The 17,837-nt window shown below is 27.8% G+C and overlaps 1 protein-coding gene across 3 annotated transcripts in view; it reads right to left on the bottom strand.

Annotated features, from left to right (window-relative positions):
• Positions 1-17,837, bottom strand: part of LOC117169223 — a 461,284-nt gene that overhangs the window by 323,425 nt on the left and 120,022 nt on the right. For all 3 annotated transcript variants that reach the window (XM_033355482.1, XM_033355480.1, XM_033355481.1), the window contains exon 2: positions 5,709-5,921. The gene's annotated coding sequence lies outside the window, so the exon portion shown is untranslated. The remainder of the gene's footprint in view (positions 1-5,708; positions 5,922-17,837) is intronic.

A 17,837-nucleotide genomic window follows, 5' to 3' on the forward strand; every position in this document is an offset into this window, starting at 1 on the left:
TTTGAACAATAGGATCTCCAACTAGAAAATTGGAAGAGTTAGTGAACAAAATTAGTTTAAAATTCATAAAAATCTCAAAAACCTCAACTAAAAAATTGTTATTTTTTTTGAAAACTTAATCGATACTCGTGTAGAAATTCAAATTGGGAACTAGTCTGGTTCCCGACCATTCGACCCCACCTAAAGTCGGGCTCTAGGCGGGTCATCTGAGTAGCCCCCGACCAGTAGCGTCACGGTAGATTAGTTGGGGGTTAGTCAGGTGCCCCGACTTATCCTAGTTGGGGCCTGATCGGGTACTAGTAGGGGTCATATGATAATACGTCTGCGTGGAATATTAACCAAACTCCCCAAAATTTGTGGAACATTCCCTAAAGTTTGTCAAAATACGTATTACTTACGGAAATCTCCATAAACTTTTTTGAAATACTATAAGTGCCCAAATTTACCCAAGATCAAATGCGGAACACCTCCTACGCTTAAAAATACATAAACTTATGTAACTAAAATTCCACAAAATCTGTGGAATATTAATTTAAAAAAAAAACTTTAGCTGGAACGCAGGAATGGAAGAGCTTCGCTCTGAAGGAACCGACATGCTGGTCACGGTTGTCTCTGCTCCGGGCAAATATGCTTCGTTACGTGTGCACTGCTGTCTTAAATACGCGACGCGTAATTTCTGTTGCGCGAGAGGCGAAACGCCGCGCCCTTGCGGATATTCTTTAAAGCTACCAGTCCAAAACCGCAAAACTCAAATGAAGGCGGTAGCGAAATCTGAACTGTATCGTGCTTAATAGTTTACTAATAGTATACTCCTCTTCAAGGAATAATCAAAAACTTTGTCACTTTCCAATTTCAACTACATGAAGGATTAAACTTTATTTACATATGGCAAACCTTTCAGATCAATTTAAAAATAAGCATCTGTACAAATTTAGAGTCTCATGACTTTCGGCAGACTTTTCACCTACATCTATATGTATCTTTTTCAATATGGATTTTCTTAAAATTCCATACAAAGGTATTTATAAATGTTCCTAGGAATTCGCAATTTTCTAAAAAATACTACAAAAAAATAAGATTACGTCTTTTTGAAGATTTTGATCATTGTTTTTTTAAAAAGTTGATTTTCGTACAAAATTATTAACTTCATAATTATTTATTAAGTATATTTAAGGTGAATTTAACATTAATAAATCTTTTCACCAAAAAACGGTGTAAAATTATCGTTTAATATATTCTTAGTGATTCAGAATGGAAAAAATCATTAGTAACTAAAAGGCACGACTAGCTCTTGACCAACCACCGACCAGGTCTCAACTGTAATTTTGACAACAAAAAGCCCAACTCATCCCCGATTAGTCCCCGACTGGGTACTTTGTCAAAATTAATAACCCGACTAGCCCCCGATTAGTGCCCGACTTGTAATAGGGCCAAATGGGGTTATTTCCACACGGGTAATGTAATAATACCTTCTGATCACATTTTTGTCTCTTTTCGTGTAATAGCAATGTTTCCAAACATTCCTTATTAAAGAGTTGAAATTGCCATACAAAAAAAGGTTAGGATTTGATTAATATTAATTTTTTTAAACTCCTAAAAACAATTTTTTTGATGCTGTAAAATATGTTTTTTATTTGTTATATTTCAAACTCATCAGTTTTGTCTCCTATTTTAGCTGAAATCGTTATTGAGGGTTTAGAAATCGAATTTTTCAAAATAATTGATGTCGATGATTCAGCAATTAGTGTACATAAAATAATGTAAATTTTCTTTTATAACTTTAATTAAAACTGATGGACGCATTATCGCAGCCTGACATAGAAAAAATATTTGCTGAGGAAGAACAGTTAGTTATCAAATCCAGTTTTCAATGCAAAAATATTAAACTATGCAACAAAATTCTTAATCTGAATCATTAACGCTCTTATTTTGTTGAAAAACACGTGCATAGCAGAATTAATAATATAAAAATAAAAACATTAATAAAAATAAAATAAATAGGGAATATTGTAATATGATTAATACTGTTTTTCCCCTTATCTTGACGAAATTGCTCAAAAATTTTAAAATCTAGGTTGGTCAAATTAGGTTTTCTTACTATATATAGAGTTTTCTTTAAGAACAATATAATTATATGATTAGAAAAATTTAGAAACAGTACACTAGGCAAACAATGTTTTATTTACGAAGTTAATTGCTAAGACTGCAATGAAATTTATATAGGGCAGACACGAAGGGCACTGAGATGAACATAAAAATAATTTCCACAGAAGTCCTAAACATCATTCAGTCCTTTTAAAACATAACATTAAAGATGGTTAGGACTTCAATTGGAATGATGTTAAAATTCTTTATGGTGAGAGAAATCAGAAATGAGAGAGATTCATGGATATTTTATTTATAAAGGAAGAGGGTAAAACGCCAATAATTTAAAAAGGGACCTTTCAGAATACAAGAAATTATGGGATAATTTTATTATTTGGATAAAATAACTTTCTTTTGCCTACAGGTAAAAAGAATTCTTTTATAGAACAATCATTTTCTCACTCACGATATGTGGCACATTAGACTAAATCAACATTTAATTAATATCTATCAAAATTTTTTGCAGATATTATATGAATTTTTTAGATATTTTGTCTTCCTATAAATAATCCCTGATGAGAAGGTCTAAATTGGTCTCGAAACATGTTGGATCTACAGTATTATACAAAAAATGGAGAAAGAATATGGAAATAGTGAGAGGTTGATTTTGGTTAAATTTTTCCTTTTTCTTCCTTCTATTTACTTTGTTGTGAATTGGTCTCTAATGAACCGAATAGAGGGTGAATTTGAAAGTCTAATTTTAAATTCTGAATATTTTTATGCCTTTGCATACAATTTATCATAAGAAAGTAGATTTCATTTCGATCTTAAAGAAAAATGCACAAGAAACAGAAAGTAATTATTGTTAAATAAATAATGATCACACGACACATTTTCTTCTTCGGTACGCTTGTGATTTTTTCAAAATTCGAAATAACAATCAACAGGATTTTATTAATTTTGAAGGAGGGTGTAGAATAGGGCCCACCGAAAATAAAAATCGTCTTTTCTTTTCTGGGCAAAGGCGGCTGCTGAAAAGTTTCTAGTAGGTCCCAAAATGTTGACTAAAAAATAATCATGATTTGGACTTTCTCTCCCGGAAAAGAAAACCACACATTTTTTGATATGCCTTGGTGTACATGTGAACACTAAACAATTTTATTACAGCAATTTGTAAATTTATGGTTTGATATAAAATAGAGAATGTGTATAAAAACAAGGACAAATATTCTGCAGTATGTAAGGGGCTGTACTGAAATTATGTAACGGAGTACAGGCCCTCTCTAAGAAACCGCCTCCACCCTGTAACGAACCGTAACATAATATTTCTACCCTCCCCCTCCTTTAACACCCTACTACTAGACATAATTTAATAATGACATAAATAATAAGATATTGGACTTAAAATTAATGGAAATTTTTTCCATTTAAGAAAATACATGCTTTGCAGGGTAAAAACTTTATTTTCAAAATTTCCTGATTCCATTAACATTAAAATACAAGCAGTTTGATATTTTAATATTTTTTAAAAAGGACCTTTTATCAATTTTATTTACCTAAACAAAATTTCTACTATAGAACACAACTTTTTAACGAAATACTAGAATTGGCAACAAAATAATTAAATTTTCAATCTAAAAAAAGGGAAATCTCAACAGAAAAGAGCAATATTTGATATTCAAAATAAAGATGAAATTTCCTTATTTTAAAATGAATTTTTAAACCAAAAAGATGAATTTTCAACAACTAATGATTTGTCAGACATGAAAAATAAGGAAGTTCACCTAAATAAAAATTTTAATTTTCATGCCAAGAGAAGATTTTTTAATTAAAAGATGAATCTTTAACAAAAAATGATTACTTACCAAGGTGATTCAACCAAAATTTTAAAACAAAATATATGAATGGTCAAGAAAAGAAGAAAAATTTTCAACCAAAAAGTTGCATTTATATTCAACAAAGATGAGATTTCTGCTAAAACAGGTGAATTTCTAAATCAAATTTGATATATTTGATCATAAAATATATATTTTTTAATTTGCCTTCTCAAAGACGAAATTAAAAAAAAAATAATCTTAAAAAAATATTGTAGTTTGACTTTTTAACTTCAAAGTATGAGTTTTAAACAAGAATTAAATTATCTACAAAGGTATTTGAATTTTCAACCCAAAAGAATGACTATTTGAAAAAAATGTTGAATTTACAACTAAAAGTTTGAATTTTTATAGAAGTAGAATGCAATTTCTACTGAAATAGAGGAATTTTTACATTAAAAAGACAACAAAAAAAGTTTAATTTTGATCCAACAAAGATTTCAGTTGACTTTTCCATGTGAACATATAAGTTTTAAATTTTGGGAAAATTTTTCCTACAAAGATATTTGAATTTTCCACCTGAAAAGACAAATTTTCAAAAAACAGCTGAATTTGCAATAAAAAAGAAAGAATTTTCAACAAAATGATTGGATTTTCAACCAAAAGTTGCAGTTTTATTCAAGAAAGATGCAATTTCTAATCAAATAGATAAATGTGTTGATTGAATAGACAAAAAAATATAACTTGATCAATACTGGACATTCCGAAACCAAAATATGAGTTTTATACAAGAAGTACATTTTCTACAAAGATATTTATATTTTCAAACCAAAAAGATGAATTTTCAACGAAAAAGTTGGATTTTCAATAAAAAAGAATGACTTTTTATCAAAACTGCTGAGTTTTCAATGAAACGGTTGCATTTTAATCCAAGAAAAATGAAAGTTTTAATAAAATAAATGAAATTTTAAATTAAATAGACAACAAAACTGTTTGAGTTCCCATCCATAAAATATTTCCCATGACATTTCAATGTCAGAATATGAGTTTTAAATAAGAAGAAAATTTCCTGCGAAGATATTTGAACTTTTAACCCAAATTTTTATCTGAAAAATATGCAACTTCTACTAAAATAGATGCATTTTTTAATTAAAAGATAAAAAATTAGTTGAATTTTTATCCAAAAAAGATTTCTCTTGATTTCTAAATGAAAAAATATGAGTTTTAAACAGGAATTTGATTTTCTACAAAGAAAATCTTGAGGAGGAAGCAACTGCAAAAAAATGAATATAAACAAAATACAAATAAATTGCTAACAAGAATATTAAATCAGGGTTTCTACTTTGTTTTTTTTCTTACTTCATTTTAAAAATTCACTTATTTTTCACTGACCAATTTTCGATATTCCCTCACTATCAATATTCAAACATCGGAATCCTGAATTTGTAGCATTTTAAACCTAGAATCGTTTATAAATGAAATAAAACAATTTCAAATTCATTCTGCGTAACAGTTATTTAAAGTTATAGAAGTTCCCTGACTTTTGGAAGATTATTTTCTCTGAATCCCTGACTCTTTCCTGACCAATGAAATTCTTTTTTGACTCACTAGCTTTCTTTGGGGCGCAAAGTTAAATTCATATTAACTTTATATCAAATTACTTCAAGTTATTTGTTTCATTTGATAATTTCTCTCATTTTAATGTCACACCTTTTTAAAAACTCAACCTCAGATTTTTTTGTCACGCGAAGAAGATATTTACTTATTTAGATCTATGCAAATAAGACATAAAAAGAGCTGTCAACTCACCTTGGTCTGAACGATCGACGTCTTCCTGCCTTTGCCCCGCCACAATTTTTCTTTCCTTTTTTCGCTTTCGAACACGATTCACAAGCAACGACTTCAGTGATGCTCTTCAAGGATTTTTCAATTTCAACGAAAAGTGCACTTTCTCAATGAAGATTCGAACTCTGTTCTCTACAACAAATACAGCTCTTGCATTTTTCATGAAACAGCGAGAATCTGAAAGCGAAAATAAAGTTTGGTAAATGTCTGGAGCTGAAGAAAGCAGACAATGTCCTAAATTGCGGTTAAACTATAGATAACCACAAATTTTTATTTTGGAATAAAGGAAATTCAGTATTCCCAAAGGAACATTCTATGAAGCTTTAAAAAATATTATATTCCTCTAAATAAAAAAGTTCTTTATTATAAAACCTTTTGAACCACAAAGGCTTTAAAATTGAAAAGCTTTTAGAATGCTGTCGATTTGCAGACAAGGAAGCATCCTTAAAAATTTCTTTAGTAAGTTTCCCTTTTGTAATTATTTTTTTTAAATATGCAAATTAATACCTGTTTATTCTGGCAAATTTATTATTTATACGGTGGCACACAACATTTTATTATTTCTTTTATTTTTTGTTTATTATACAATATTTTCAATACACCTAATTATTTAAACAATTTCAAATCAGATGAGAATTATTTGGAATCCTGTAAATGTGATGGATATTTTATATAATATTTTGAAACCCTTTTAAAACTATTGGGATCCCCGAAAATCCCTTAAAACTGTGAAAATATTTGAAATTGCTTAAAATCTAAGAGAATCTGTATGTATGGAAATAGTCCAATACTATCAATCAAGATATCAATATAGTCAATACTATCGCTGAAGTTAACTTTTCAAATAACAGAAAATACTTCATGTTATTATTGAAATATTTCAAATCTGTAGGAATTTTTCCGAATATCTTGAAATCCCCTCATAATATTACTAAGATATTATTTTAAAATTTCAAAGCCATTAAAATTCTTTAAAACGTCTAAAAATCCTTTATAAAATTTAGCTACTCCTCAAAAACTTTAAAACGTTATTTAAAAAATCCTCCCGGACATTCTTCAAAATCATTTGCAATTCCGTAAATTAAGATCTTTTGAAATATTTGAAATGCTTTTAAAATATATTGAAGCATTGAAACTCCGTGAGAATCTGTCCAAATATCTTGAAATCTCTCCCAAAAAGGAAAATCCCTTAAAACTTTTTAAAGCCCATTGACGTTCCTCGAAATCCCTTAAAATCTCTTTTAATATTAGAAAATCCTTAGAAGTTTCGTTAAATCTTTTAAAATCTTACAACACCTCAGCAATCACTGAAATCACTTTATATCTCTTAAAATCCGTTAATTTCATTTAGAATTCTTTTTAATCTTTCAAAATACATCGGGATTCCTTCAGATTTTCGGAATCTCTTTAACATCATATATAATTCTTCCAAAATTTTAAAACACTTCGGCAACATATGAAACCTTTTTAAGTCCTTTGACATCCAGGGAATTATTTTAAAGTATTTTAAAATCCCTTAAAGTCTCTTAAAACTCTTTCAAACGGAGAAAAACTTTGAAATCGCTTAAAATCTTTAAAATCCGATAAAAATCGCTAATAATACTTTTAAATCTTTAAACATCCCTTAAATTCTCTAAAAAGCGGTAAAAATCCTTATTATTCCATGAAAAAGTTTGAAATATTTGAAATCCCTTTCAAATTCATTGGAATATTTAAACTTCGTGAAAATCTTTCCGAACCTCTTGAAATCTCTCACAATATATTAAAATCCATTTAAACTTTTTAGAAGCTATTAAAACTGTTCGAAATCCCTTGAAAACCTTTATAATATTCGAAGATTCTGTGAAATTCCGTCAAATTATTTTTTAATTTCAGAAAAATTAAATTTCAAATATTTTAAACTTGAAATGATAAATAAATTCTTTTAAATCAAATAATTGTAAAAAAAGTCTATTTTTAAATTAAAAAATCAAATGGTTTAGAAAAAACTAGACTTTACACCCTTAAGTTCCATTATCAATGAAATAGCAAAAGTGAAGAAAAAAATGGATAATTTTTAACCTAATTTTAAATTTAAAAAATAATTTTTTTAAAGAGAAAAAACTGATTTTTTAGAATATCGTTGAATTTTGAATAAAAAAAGTTAAATTTCAACCAAGAGTGATAAATTTTCTACAAAAAGGATGACTTTTCAAACATAAAAGATGTATTTTCAATCCATAAGGACAAATTTTCTATTAATAAAATGAATTATCAACAAAATAGTTGAGTTTTTAACCAAAATTTTTACTTTCGTATCAAATAATTGAATTTGAAACCAAATGGCCGAATTTTCAAATGAAAGAGATTAAATCTCAACTAAAAAATGTTGCATTTTCAACCAATTAGTTCATTTGCCAAACCAGACAGACGACTTCTTTAGAAGAGACTTTAATTATCAGCCTGAAAAGTTGAATTTTCAACAAATACATCGATTTCAGGCACAAAAGATGAATTTATAACCAAATAGTTTAGTTGTAAAATAAAAGATTTAATTTGTAACTAAATAGTTGGACTTTCACCCATAAGAGACGAATTTTTAAGTAAGTAGTTAAATTGTTAAAATGGTTAAATAAATAGTTAAACAATACTTCAGTTTTCATTCAAATAATAAATTTTTTAATAAAAAAGACTGAAAGTTCGAATAAAAATAGTAGGATTTTCTTATATAATTGTATTCATTCGGTTCGCATTCAAGTGAAAAAACGAGGAAAACTTTAAAAGGGGAAGAGTCTCAAAAACAGGGGGGAAAGAGGAATTCTTCAAAAACGGGAATAAGGGAGAGAGTGGGAAGTCTGTAATTGAGTTTAAAATTAATCGAATTTAAACGTTTCCGAACTAAAGATTTCCAACTGTTAAGACTTTGAATTTGAAAAATTAAAAACATTAAAATCATGGATTCACGAAATTAAAAATGTTCAAGTTGAAACGCTCTTAATTAGAAATTTTCTGAGTACAAAGCTTCAATGAAAAATGATTCATTTTTCAATATTCTTAATTAAAATGAAAATATTTGGTCTAGTTTAAAATTTTAATTTTAAAGGCTTAATTTTAATTAATATCGAAACTAAGTATAGCGTACTTTTAAGAAAAAGGAAAAAAGTAAATCAGTCGCATTTTTCTTAAAAAATATAAGATCAAGTTTGAAGGAATAAAGTCGGGAGTATAACATCAATAACAGAATTACGCCACAGAACCCATAGATTAGAAACCAGTTTCAGTGCACTATTGTGCAGAACACAAAGGTTTAACCTCTGACTTTAGTACGACCTCAATATTCTCAATATCAGCCCTAATGTTTGCAACAAGATTGAAAGGCGCTTTATAGTAATGGCGCCAGTAAAATAAATAAAAAAAAAACTAGCGATCATGCGGTATCGCCTAGGCGAGACGATTTCTTCAGGTTTTCTCGATCACACTTGATTATCATCTAACATATGGATAATTCGCCACAAACACGTCACTTCTGTGGTTTATTCTGAATCGATCTATTTAGATTATTCCATTTTCCAAGTAGAAAAAATTTCTACGCGCGTGGCTCGCTATGCTCGCAAGTTTGAGCGAGCGTCTGTTGGATCTCGCGCTTCGTGCTCGATGATATATTTATATAACGCTTCGCGCTCGACTCTTATACATTTATGCTCAGCCCTTTTAAAATTAAAGGTCAAATAATCTACAACTGTTATATAGTGATTGTGAATTCTCTTTCGTTAAAGCTCCTTCGGCTTTAACATTAACTTAACCTCTATTATACCAAATGTATATTATATTTATTTCTGCGACTCGGTCTGGGACTGCTAATTCAGATATTGCAAAATAAAGTACAAATGTTATTTTTCATCATTACTTTATTATTTGTACTTTATTTTATGTAATTTTCATTCGCAGCTAAGCTAAAAACTTTACCGCTTCAATAAGTTCATATTATTATAGTCATAATATGCATCGATTAATATTAATTAATTTGTTTATTTTCAAATTTATTTTTTAAAATTTAAACAAAAAATACGCGTCCTGACAAAAAACAATTAATACAAAATTTGTAAATTTTTTTTGTTGAACAACTTCTGACTATTAGTTTATTTTCTTACCTTCTCTCGCTTTTCCACATTTAAAAAATTTTTAAATGTTATTTTCTATGATTAAAACAAAAAATACACGTCCTATCCAAAAGTGAAAAATAAAAGATTTGTAAAAAGGTTGTTTAAAATTATATTCTTTTGGTAAACATATCAATTATTAAATTTTTTGTTAAAAATTAATCTTTTTAGGTTAAAAATTCAACTATTTGATCGAAAGTTGAACAGCTTTCTTATAGATTGATTTTTTTCCCGAAGATGCTTAATTTTAGTGGAAAAGTGACTTTTAAAATGAGATTATGCATCTTAAAAAAATAACCTCTTTGGATGAAATTTAAATTATTAAAAAAAAAAAGTTTTTTCTTTTGTTTTTAAATAATACTATTCCATTTTTTGTTAATAATTGATCCTTTTCAGTATCAAAATTCAATTGTTTAATGGAGAATTAATGTAACTTGTTAAAAATTTGTCTCTTTTTTGCAGAAAATTAATCTTCCTGTTTGAAAATTCAACTTCTTAATAGAAAATTCAATTATTTGGTTAAAATTTCGACTGTGTCGTAGAAATACAATCTTTTCTTTGTTGAAATATGAACTATTACATTTTTTATTAAGATTTCTGTGGTTCAATCACCAATGGAGCGACTTGACTGGATCTTTTTTCAAAAAAATTTAATTTTGAGAATTCATGTGTTTAAGTTAAAAATTGAACTCTTAGGTTTAACATGCAAACTGCTCTCTCTAAATATCGTTTAATGTGGTAGAAAATTATACTATTTGCTAAAAGATTCAACTGCTTTGTGAAAAATTAATTTTTTATTTAAAAGTTATTTTTTAAATAGATATTTAACCATTTCATTTTTGGTTATAATTGATCTTTTTCAGTTTTAAAATGTAACTATTTGGTAGAAAATTTCTGTATTTTGTTTTAAATAATTTTTTTTAGAAAAAATTAATCTACTTGGTTCAAAATTCAACTAATTGATTAAAAATGTAATTATTTTAAAATGTAATTTTCTTGACAAAAATTACGTAATGCAGTGAGAGGGGATGAGGGTTCAAAACTTACTGACCATAATAAAGGAGGGTACATGGTTTAAAATGTGTGAAACTGATATTTTATCCTCGATATCTTCAGGGCCCTTCTTTAGACTCTAGAGTTATAATTAATTAAATTTTTTGTAAACTATTTAAATCGAGATTAGTTTGCAAGAAAAAATTGCTTTTGTTGAAAATTGTGTGTTTGTGCAGAATTACTCATCGAGGCTTGCACACTTATTGGCAAGAAACACTTACGTCAGAAATAGTGGGAAGCCATTGACTGGTACTTAATTTACGACTGATCAGTTATGAGTCATAAATATAATTTGAAATACTGACAGTGATCGCCATCGACGCTTAGTGGAGACAAGAATCTCATTACCCGCAAATGGACCGATCTTGACGATCAAGATCTCGGTCGTTCTGAAGACAAGTCAAACTTGTATTCTGTACGCGTTACTGTAATTACGTAAGTCATTCGTCCTCTAGATCAGGTTTTCATAAAAAGCAACATCGCCTAAAACGCAGAAATTCCAACGATCTCTGCCAGCAACCGTGTTTTTGTTTAAAATTTGCCCTTGAACATCTTTCAGGGCTTTTTAAAAGAGATCCAATCTTTAGAAAAAATTCAAACATTGTGCGCGTTATGTGCAAACTAATTACCCTTTTTTTTAGAAAAAAACTCTGTTTATTCTCCAGGATTTTATGTACATTTTTTCATTTTAATGTTAGACGTTATAAAAATAATTTTTATTTTGCGTAAATAATTGTAAAAAATTACAAATCTTCACAAAAAAATGTAAAGATTTAAAGATTTGAACTATACATTGTGTACAAGTTAAAAATGTAAAATTTTATAGTAAATTATTGAATGTTTAAATTTAAAAAGTTTTAGGCTTTAATTTAAGTTTCAAATTCATAAACTTTGACTGTTTTAATTTGCAGTTCAGTTTTTCTAACTAAAAATTTTATGTTCAAGATTGTTAATTTTAAGCAATTTTAAGCTAGAAACATGTATACATAAAAATAATTTTTAAAATTTGTTTTAATATTTTCTTAAAAATTGGGTTAAAAAATAATTTACAGATTTTGCAAGAATCTAATAAAAACTTTGTTATTATCTTAAAATCCAAAGTTTGGACATTTTTAAACACTAGTATAAAAATAATTTCCAAAATAATTTCATGCTAGCTTTTCTAGTAATTTCAATACAATTTTCTTATTTTTTTGAAACCTTTCAAAATGCTTGAAAAGCTTCTAAATTTTGTCTGAAAAATTTATGCTTTTCTGTAGCTGTTAACTGTAATTTAAAATTCATTTGAAAATTTGTTGATGTGAAAAACAATACTTGGAATTTGTATATTAGAATATTTACAATATTGTTAATTGTCGACTAATGGTTATTTTTCGTTCTAAATACTATTTCTACGAGATATTCAGGCATTTTTAATCAAAGTAAAAAAATTTCTTGCGGCCGAATACGGCATGAAAATAATGGATTAAATAAATCGTTTATAACAATCGGCTTAAATTTTAAAATCAATATTTATTTTCCTGAAGTGTATATGCGATTATTATGATAGACAGCGACTTTTCTTAAATATTTCCTTCAGAGAAAAAAATAATTTTCGTGAAATGACCAATTTCGATGATCTATTTGTTTAAATAATAAATTCCAGAAAGAAATTAAAAAGTCGAGCCTGAAGTCGCTCTGCCGGAACTAATCCTAAGCATCTAAAAAAATCAAAATCGGTTAAGAATTTTAAAAGCATTGTTGTCAAAGTTTTTTGTTTTCTTAAATTTGTACATTTCTAAAATAAACTACCAGTGTTTTTTTTTGGAATTATTTGTAATTTTATACAATAATTGACGTAAAATTATAAGCGTTTTTACGTCGTCCAACACTCAAATATAAAAAATGTAAACCTCTGTAGTAGTGTGTCATAACTTGTAGATGTTTATAAAAAGTAAAAAAAAATTATACAAATTTTTAAATTGTAGAAACTTATACTTTATTTTTAATTTTTTCAACTACCCTCAACAAAATATAAGCAAAAATGAGTTATTTGTATTCAATTCTATTTTTTTTATTAAATTTTTCAATTTTTATACAATACATTACATGTTTTAACAAAAAATTACAATTGTATAAACGTTGTACCTTATTATAATCTTTTGTAAGTCTTAATGAGTCTTCTTTTAATCAGGATGAGTGAAGTACAGATGTACAGATTTAATTAACTTTTTTTTAACAAAAACATGTCTAATTATCATGCCTGTAAAATTGAATTTAGATATTAATGATTTTTTTAAGTTTCATTTAGTACATATTTTAAAACATAACACTGAAATTTTTTTATCGTGCAGATAACCAATTTCAATCTCAGAATAATTAAATAATTCTCACGATATTTAATACAGAACTACTTTTTCTAACTAGCAAAATTAATATAAAACGTTTCGATGTTGCTAGAGAAAAATATTTTGGAAATTCCGAAAAATAGAGTTTTTCAATGGAATATTTCCTTGTGTTCATCAAGTTTGAATGTCATTTAAAGTATTTAGAATTATATAAATTACCAAGTCCAATGTTCGAACTTCATCCACTGGAAAAGTTTAACTGCTTTCGCTAGAACTCATCAGCAGAAAGTAAATATTTAAATTTATTTGAGAGTAGGTAAATTATGCTTAAGTTTTTTTTCGAAATACAAAAGAATTATAATTTTTAATGAGAAATTCTGAACAGTTCAATTTTGAGGCCCTAAAAGACAAATTTAAGTTTAAAAATGTTTATTTTAAAATTTTTTAATTTTTGGTAGTTTCCAATTTCATACCTTGCAAAGCTATCGTTTCAAATTAAAGTATTAAAAATGCGGGAAATTGAAAATATTTTAAATACTCTATTAAAAGCCTTGATAATCAATGTTAAATTTAACAATCTTTTAGATTTTAATATTCTAAATTGTTTGTTTTTAATTTGAGATGTACACAACTTTCTAGTATTTTGAACTCTAGAAAATCGTAAAATATCAAATTGATAGACTGAAAAAAATCTCAAATTTAAGCCATTGATACTAGAAGATTTTAGACCAAGGCATTCAAAATTAAATTATTTTTTATATGAAAATGTTCCAAAATATGCAATATTTCAAACACCACTTTGAAAAAAAAATTGAATTAAAATATTGGAATCATTGTAATCTTGGTTGTAAATACATTGAGAAATTTTTTATTTAGTATTTTTAAATTGTCCGATTTTTAACTCCGGATAAAAAAAAAATAATAACTGAAAATTATTTGATTAAAAAATGTCCAGAAACGCTGAATTTTCCATTTTTCCTTGTCCTTAATTTTAAGCATGCAATTAAAATTGAGCTGGTTGGATTTGAAAAAGTATTATTAACAATTAAAATTTTTAAACGATTTAAATTAACTGAAAATAATTCAGATTTAAAAGTATTTTAGTACAGAAAAGTCTTCATATCAAAATTCTTGCTGACTAAACATGTATTGTGTTTTAGTTGAGGTTCGGATTCGTTAAATTTTTAATGATTCGTATCTGAAATTACTTTTAACTTGGAATGTTTTTTAGAATAAGTCAATTTTAAAGGTTTACAATTGAAAAACTTTTCCATTTTTTATTTGAATTTTTTTTAACCTTTTATTCTTTCCGAGAAAAATCCAAACATTCTATCTTTCTGAAATAATTTTTTTAAAGTGTAAAGCAGTGGTTTACCAAGAACAAGAATCGCGGGATAAGCAGTAAATATTTTCGACTTTTTCTAAAAAAAGTATTGTTTTTGAGAAAATCCACTTTCAATAATTTTAGAAGAACGACCGTCTCTTTGTCATTTGTCATTAGTTTCAGATCAATTGAAGGAGCAAAAATTCCCATGTCGAAAAAAAAATCCTGAATATCTATACTCTTTCGGAAAATAGTGCATTTTTAAGAAACTTTCAATCCATTTTTGAGAATTCTTAGGTAACCTTCGAATTTTGGTACGAAATACAAAAAAGGAAATGTTTTATATTCCGCTATGGAATAATATATCCGAATACCAGATAATTCTGGCACCATGATCTAGAATTTTCTTAATATTTGGCCAGATTTTCAAATGGAATTATTTTTCATAAAGCCATCCAAGATATTGCCCTTTTTTAAGTTTATTTGTAAATTTTTAAATATTTTTTTTTAATTTCAGACGCTTTCAATTCAAAATTATTCATTATTAATTACTTTTTATTTATTACTTTTAATTTTTTATATTTTTAATTATAGAAAATAAAAGCCATACATCATACCATTTTCATTTATCACAGTACTTCAAGAGATTCAACAAGTGCAGAAAAAATATCACTTTGAAATGCCGTAAGTAACAAAATTGAGATAAAACCACTTTATCAGTCAGTTATCAAAACTTTTCGAAAGGGAGGATTTACGTGGTCATAAAGCCAATGCACACTAACAAAAAACTCAGTAGACGATCCAGAGATCTTTCAGGAGAATTCACCCCTTACGTAACTTAGCTCGTAAGCTTGGCAGCAAATCAAATATGATCATATGACACTGTTACTGGAAAAAATCTCAAATTAAATTTTCACTTCTCTAAAATATTGCTTGAGTCTTGTTTGGTTAGTCCATTTAGGCCTTGTCACATTGCAGTTAAAAATATATTGTGCTATGCCTTTACTTAAAACCCCGGTAAAACAAAGACGACACCATTCTACGTACGACTGCATCTCTCTTTATAAGAAGTTCATTTGCCTGAAATTGAAATTGTCAAACAAACTTATCGAAACTATTTATTATCATAAAATTTATTAAAAACGAATCTAAAATTTGAAATACATTTATTTGACAGTTCAGGGATTCGTTGGGAACGAGAGGTTAACTATTATTACAATATGGTGTATACTTTCTCTTCAATCTTATGCAATCACAAGCAATCTCATGTAATCCTTTATAATTCCTTGCAATCCTTTTTATGTAAAAGTGTTGTAGAAAATTTAGTTATATTTTAAGAGCTTTTAAGAGATTTGCAAATTTTGAAGGGATTTTAAATAAATTTTAAATCATTTTTTGGGATTTGCAAAAATTTAAAGAGATTTCTAGAGAACTTGGGAAATAATAAATGAAATTTCAATAGTATTTTTTGTGAGAACTTCAATGATTAACTTTAATCTAATTTATATTTAAGGGATTTCAAATTACTTATATTTATTTTGCATTTTTACGATATCCAAAGATTTCAAGCAATTTCAAGGGAATTCAACTAATTGCTAAGAAAAATTTAGGAAAGAAATTTAATTTAATTCAAGGGATTCTTACGTATTTAACGATTTCATGGAAGATGCAGGAACTAAAACAATTTTAAATCATTTTATATGTTTTAAGTTATGTTGAAGGATTCCAAAGAATTTCAAGACATATCGATAATTTCAAGGGATGTCCAAGAATTTGAAAGTTTCGAGGGATTTCTATGAATTTGAACAAATGACGAAGAGTTTAATGGTAAACAAAAACAGTTTTCAGTAAATTTGTTGACCTGTGAAAAGCGTTTGATAAGGTGGACAGACCTTGCAAAAGAATGCTTGTGTTTATGAAAAAGTATTCTTCTTTCAATCATTCTAGTTTCTTAAGGGAAAAGCTCCCGACTGGCAATCATAAGTTCTGAGTTTCGATTCCCAACTGAGAAATGAAGAAGATATTTTTTCAGAAAAAATGTAATTAAAACAAACTTCAATTCATAGCTCCATTTAGTCTGCAAAGGTGATAAGAATTTCTCTTCTTTGATGAGTTAACTTAGATCGATAGTGTTGATTTCTATTCTCACGGTTGGTAAAAAGACATCTCGACTGATCGGTAGTTACCATCTTTCTGGTGATAATACACATTTCTTGCAAAATTAAATTGTATTAATACATAACACCTTGCAAAAAAATTAGTGTGTTTCTGAAAAAGGATTCTTCTTTCGATCTCTCTAGTAGCTCAAGGGAGAAGCACCTGGCCAGCAATCGGAAATTCTGTATTTCGATTCTCAGCGGAGTGATGGAAAATATATTTTTTCAGAAAAAATTTAGTTTAAAAAAAAATGAATTTGTAGCTCCATCTGCTCTGAAAAGACTTTAAGATTTTCTGTTATTCTCTTATGATAATACAGATTCCTTGAAAAATGAGAAGTATACTTTCCATTTTCACGGTGGGAGAAAAGATATCGCCACTGATCGGTGGTTACCATCCCTCTGATGATAATACCCCGAATAATACACATTCCTTGTAAAAAAAGGTGAATAGAAGTAGGCTTTGGGAAATCCTAAAAGAGTACGGAGTCAATGAATGTCTCCTGAAAGCAATAAAAAAACGCGCGTAGGTAGCGAAGCGAGTGTGAGGGAAAATATATAAGGGACTAAGAATGACCATCTTCGACGAAGAAGGTGTGGGTCGCAGGACAGTGAAGGTGCGTGGGTTAGCGTTTACAGATGATAAGGTTGTTATGGCAGAGTGAATCGAAGGCTTTCAGAGAATATTGAGCAGGCTTGAAAACAAGCATAAAGAACATGTGCCTTAAAATTAACACGAATAAAATAGAAATTATGGTGTTTGAAAAAAAAGGTTAAGAAAACATTATAAAATATTGCTTAGATAATATAGATGATATAAGTTGATAAGTTTGTGTATCCTTCGTAGTTCATTTTACTACTGACGGACGGATAGATAGAGAGATAGCCAGGCGTATAAACGAGAGTAGGAAGTTTATCGACAGTTTAGGAGCCATTACCAGAACTAAAAATAAAAGAAAGCTAAAATTGTGGGTCCGGATGCAATAAGGGCCCATAAAATTTTTTCGTGCGTAAACGAAGTCCCCTGGAGGCTTTAGAAAAAATTTTCGAATTTTAATTTTCAAAAGATATATATGGATGTAAAATTTGATTGC

Source organism: Belonocnema kinseyi, chromosome 3 (genome assembly GCF_010883055.1).
Source record: "Belonocnema kinseyi isolate 2016_QV_RU_SX_M_011 chromosome 3, B_treatae_v1, whole genome shotgun sequence".
Classification (NCBI taxonomy): domain Eukaryota; kingdom Metazoa; phylum Arthropoda; class Insecta; order Hymenoptera; family Cynipidae; genus Belonocnema; species Belonocnema kinseyi.